Below are 6,001 nucleotides of genomic sequence, written 5' to 3' on the forward strand. Positions count from 1 at the left end.
GCTGTATTCTATTACCGGTTTATTGTATTTGGCGTCGGGCCAGAGGGGTCAGTTGCATACAGAGGGGGAGGAGCAAATTGAATCGTTCTCACTAAATATGTTACGCGTTATGAGTTATCTGTCCTATTACCTCTACATCTACATACCATCTACATATACATATTATAAAACAAAGTCGCTTTTTTCCCTCATGTCCCTTTGTTCCCTTTAATCTTTAAAACTACGCAACGGATTTTGATGCAGTTTTCTTTAATAGATGGAGTGATTCAGGAGGAAGGTTATAGGTATAATAACATTCATTAAATAGTGGAGAAAGACTGTTATTGTTGGGGTTTCTAATGTGATGTCATACGAGTAAATAATTACATTTTTTCTGCTTACATTGCAAATGCAGGCCCTACGAGATTTATCAAAATAATGTACCAAGTATTGTACACATTGAAAAGGTCTACAGAAAACTCCGCGACGGTATACATGTCTATCTCTTATGGATATCCCACAATCACATTTTTTGTCATTTTCTTTTTACGACAAATAATGGCTAATTTTCGAAGCAATTTTAATAAATACAGCATTAATCCTTATCCAATTAAATAACTTAAATACATTGTTGATTTAATGTAGATCTATATGGCCTATACCTTTACAGCATATGATTTAAATACCTTAATATTTTCGAAGATATTACAGATTTAAAAATTACGGGAAGTAGCTTTTGCGGCGCGGCGGCGCGGCGGCGGGGCGGCGCGGCGGCGCGGCGGCACCGACCAATGCGGGTAGCAATTATGAATAGGTACAAGTCAAAACTGCTGAATCGATTTTATTATTTTTTTCAGTGGTTATATTATATTTTATACCAGATGCGAGGCCGGGGCGGATCGCTAGTAGTAACAATAAAAAGGAGAAATAAAGTAGTAAGAGGTAAAAGCAAAGTGTAAATTTGTAGGTTGCTTTCAGATGAAACTTATATCTTCTTTTTTACCACATGTATGTTAAATGTGTATGTATATTCGTAATTAATAGTCTCTACCTACGAATAATAAATAGTTTTTATTATTCGTAGGTCTCTACTCATGATGAGCTGTCGGTACTACCAATAACTTCTCGCACTCGGCTGGTTTTTATCGCACGTTTTCTGGAATATATAAGATAAAGATAACGCTGAAAACTTCAGTAATATCGCGGCGACTGTTACATCGTAGAGCAAATCAGATTTAATAGTTCACTGACTTGAGAGTTTTTTAATCTAAATAGATACGAGCATTACGATCAAGTGGTTCAGTTCTGTTTTTATTGTGACGTGTATACATAACTGTAGGTATTATCTACTTGAGTTTAAAAATGAAGAAACTATTTTCATTTTTAAACTCTTCTGTCTAGTTTAAAAATGAAAATAGTTTTTTGAATTACAATTTATATTATATATTTTATAAAGAACAGAAAATACAGATTATATATTATTAGAATTATTACATAAAAATAGTGGAACATAGCTGAATGAATCGAGGTGTACCGCCGCTACGAGGGTCTACGAGATCTCGTAGACCGCCACTACGAGGGTCTACGAGATCTCGTAGACCCTCGTAGGCGTGCTACAGCATCTACGACGTTCTCCCGTTTGCAGCTTTTTCGAAGCCGTGCCACATTAAATAGGCTAAAATATGGTATCAAATTAATCTCAACACACTTCCCAGGTAACTTAAGGACATGTCGTCTCTTCTACATCAAAACAAAAATTGTAAACAACAATACTCACTCACTTCACTTCGGTATAACTAGAGCCCGCGGCACCGACAAAGCTTTGAGCGGCGAGTCGCGAGAGGGAGAAAGGGGGGGGGGGGGGCACTCAACTAACCGACACACAGTAATTTAGCGTTTGAGCTTAAAGATTCAGTCTAGTGCTGGAGGGTAGTGGGACAGTCTTACAGTAGTAGTAAAGTAAAAGTCTTTTGGACGATTGCTTTTTCTTTTTTTTTTATTATTGCATTTACAGCGTTTGCGGTTTGACGTAGCAGAATTCTAATGATGCGTCTTTAATTGCGCCAAAACTCGCTCATCGCGCGGAAACCGGTGCGGTACCCTTTCCCGGGATAAAAGTGTCCTATGTGCTTGCTCGGGACTCTCCGGGTAAGTATCTCCAAACTAAATTTCAGCAACATTAGATTAGAGGTTTGAGCGTGAGGAGGTAAGAGACAGACAGACAGACCCGCTATCGCATTTGTAATAATATTAGTATGGATAGCACTATTCCCCGTTAACTATGAGTGTCTATGAGCACTACATTCTCAAATGAAACAAATATTTCATTCTTAAATGGAAACTTTTAAAAACTCCCTGCGGCTCAGCGGGAACGAATATAATTGAAAGTGAGCGGGGAGCGGGTGGGAGAGATGTCCCCCGCCGTCCACCGCCGTCCGCCGCCGTCCGCCGCCACAGCCCGCCGCCACAGCCGGCGAACTCAAATTAGCCAACTTGAATTGCTAGCTGCGAGGACTAGATTCATCGCCCGATATTAAAAAACTAGAACGGCCCGGGGACACCCAGCCTCAAATTAAGAAGTAAATGAGGTTAAACTATGATATTATTATAACTAACTTGTAAATTTTATTTTTCATTATAATACGTATTATAGGTAAAAGTTATTAAAAATTTAGTACGATAAAACATCTGAATTCGGTCTCCGCCACAATATTGATAACTGCGCGAGACAGCGCGAGCAGTGCCGGCGGCGCGGGCGGTCCGCTGTTTTGTTCTCAGTGATCTGTCACCTCCCGTACTCTACGTCCAACTTGGTGAAACATCCGGGGAGTATACAATACATCCAATTGTAGTGTAGGTACTGTATAGACTGTGAGTATTGTACAGGGTAAAATGTTGTACACTGCGCGCGGCGAGACGCCTGCGGCGGAACTTTGACTACACCAAACACAATGTAAATTTAACATTATACTATATATACCTGTTCGCTTCACACGATATTTCAAAGAATGGTACAATCTAAAAGTAAACATAGTTTTTCACTTTTAGATCGTACTCCTTGTGTTGGTAAAAATATCATTAGCAATAATAATTAATTGTTATTGCTAATTGTATTAAATAAATGATATTAAAAGCAATAATTAAATTAATCGTACTTGCTAAAAATACGATTGCTAATATTATCGTGCGCAGCAATAGTCTGCGATCATGATAAAACAAACACGTCCGCGCTGTTACGCACCGCGGCTATTTTTTATATTTAAGTAATACGAGTACATGACGCGAGCTGTGCGATGTGATTCTAATGCGAACCGATAACTTTTAGCAAATAGCGAAGCTATAACACGTGGCATGCTTTGATATCAAAATTACCATGTTAATGAAATTAATAGAATAGAAAACGAGTCCAAGTTCGGGCTCGACTCTCGAATTCAGTATTTACCAAACTATTGACTAAGATTTAGCTATTTACATAGTCGGGCAGGGGGCCTATTATGAGCTCTTAAATCCATTCACTTTACGTCCTTATACAGTAAGTATAAGGACGTAAAGTGAATGGATTTAAGAGCTCATGATAGAGGCCCAGGTACGGTTGAAGTTGACCGCCGCGCGCCAGAGATGTATATTACAGAGTAGGTACGCTGTACGAGTATAGACGGACGGTTACTGTATAATGTTCTCAGTATTGACTATATAAAATACTAGCGACCCGCCCCGGCTTCGCACGGGTATAAAATAAATTATGACCTAAGTACTTTTTTTACGTCCGTGGACCTAAGTCACTGAAAAAATGATTAAAATCGATTCCGTAGTTTGATTTTTAAATAATTTATATTCATTACTACCCGTGGCCCGCATTGGCCGGTACTGCTGCAAAAGCTACTTACGTCCCGCAATTTTTAAATCCATACTAATATTATAAATGCGAAAGTATCTCTGTCTGTCTGTCTGTCTCGCTTTCACGCCAAAACTACTGAACCGATTGCAATGAAATTTTGTACACAGTTATTCTAGAGTCTGAGAAAGGACATAGGCTAAATTTTGATGTGGGAAAATATCTTATTTCCATGAAAATATCGATGAAAATTAATTCGCATTGCGCGTGGCCAGCGCTCATCCCGGGGGTCCTGGGTTTGAGTCCCGCAGGCGGAACAAAAAGTTTTCAATGTTCCTGGGTCTTGGATGTATATTAATTAAAACAATATTTCAAAAATCTTAAATATATTTTATGTATAATATTATAAAAAATCCAGAAATATATCGATGCAATGAACATTTTAGTTCTAATACGATTCAACAGGTGGCGTTTTATTTTTTACTTCATTGTAACATAGAACTAATCATACTTATTAGTTATTATGTTTTTGTTTATAGTTTTTAATACGTTAGAATATTATGTTTAATAATATTATCACTTGGTATAATAATAATCAATCTATCTTATCTTATAGAACTCCTACTGCATTTCTAATATATGTGACAAGTTGACAACATAAAGCGCTCTAAAATAAAGGAGTTCAAGTGTACCGGCGTGTTGGCCTATATTCCATCCAGAAAATATATCAATGCAATCAACATTTCAATTCTAATATATGAAAACAGATGGCGTTTTATTTTTTACTTAAATATATTTAATGTATATTATAAAAATCCAGAAATATATCGATGCAATGAACATTTTAGTTCTAATACGATTCAACAGATGGCGTTTTATTTTTTACTTCATTGTAACATAGAACTAATCATACTTATTAGTTACTAGCTGTTGCCCGCGACTTCGTCCGCGTGGACTTCAGTTTATAAAGCGCGATGTCAACAAAATTGGTGTCAAAAGCTTTTATAAAAAAACCCTGGTACCCCTTAAATCAATACAGCTGTGCAGTGTGCACACAATAAGTACTTCATTTTTTTATATTTAACTTTATATTTTATGCCAAATTTTAAAGCTTATTTAGCCCCCTAATTACACAACTTTACCCATAAACTATTTATCATTGATAGGTTTAAGGTTACGTCACTGCACAGATAAAGTACTGAGTTATTTAATACCGTAGAATAGATATAACAATCGAAAAAAAATCGAAACTTAAATGTAAGATGATACCACCTCTTATAGAAAGACTTTTGAGCAAGCGTCAGCGCGATGTAGAAGACGCACGGCGCCATCTATTATGATTTTTTGGAACTAACTTAATTTGAACAAATTTACGCATTTTCACCCCCTGACAACCCTTTTTTCCAGTAAAAAAGTAGCCTATGTCCTTTCTCAGGCTTTAAACTATCTGCATACAAAATTTCATTACAATCGGTTCGGTAGTTTTGGCGTTTGGCGTGAAAGCGAGACTGACAGACAGACAGAGATACTTTCGCATTTATAATATTAGTATAGATTATGTGCACACTGCACAGCTGTTTTTGGGTATTTTGATTAATTAAGGGCCGCGCTACACCGGAATGGCAGCGGCGAGGCGAGCACTTTCAGCGCTGCCAATCCGGTGTAGCGCGGCCCTAAGAGGGGTACCACTTCCGAGTACCAGGGTTTTAAAAAGTTTTTAAATTAGACAAATTTTGTTGACACCGCGCGCTATAAACTAAAGTCCACGCGGACTAGCTACAACAGCTAGTCTGTAATATCTTCAAAAATGTTCATTTAAAATTAAAATACTACCCTACCCTCCCCTTTTCCCTTCCCTTCCCTTTCCATCCCTACCCTCCCCTATTACCCTTTTCCCTCTTAAAAGGCCGGCAACGCACCTGCAGCTCTTCTGATGCTGCGAGTGTCCATGGGCGACGGAAGTTGCTTTCCATCAGGTGACCCGTTTGCTCATTTGCCCCCTTATTTCATAAAAATAATAATAATAATAATATACCATCGCGGAGTTTTCTGTAGACCTTTTCAATGTGTACAATGCGCGCCACTGCATTGGTACTTGTACTATTATCTATTCTGTGGCATTGGTAGCGCCCACTTCGAAACGGGCGTAAATCGCAATGTTTTAATTTCGCCATTACTTCTAAGCTG

Source organism: Aricia agestis, chromosome 12 (genome assembly GCF_905147365.1).
Source record: "Aricia agestis chromosome 12, ilAriAges1.1, whole genome shotgun sequence".
Classification (NCBI taxonomy): Eukaryota; Metazoa; Arthropoda; class Insecta; order Lepidoptera; family Lycaenidae; genus Aricia; species Aricia agestis.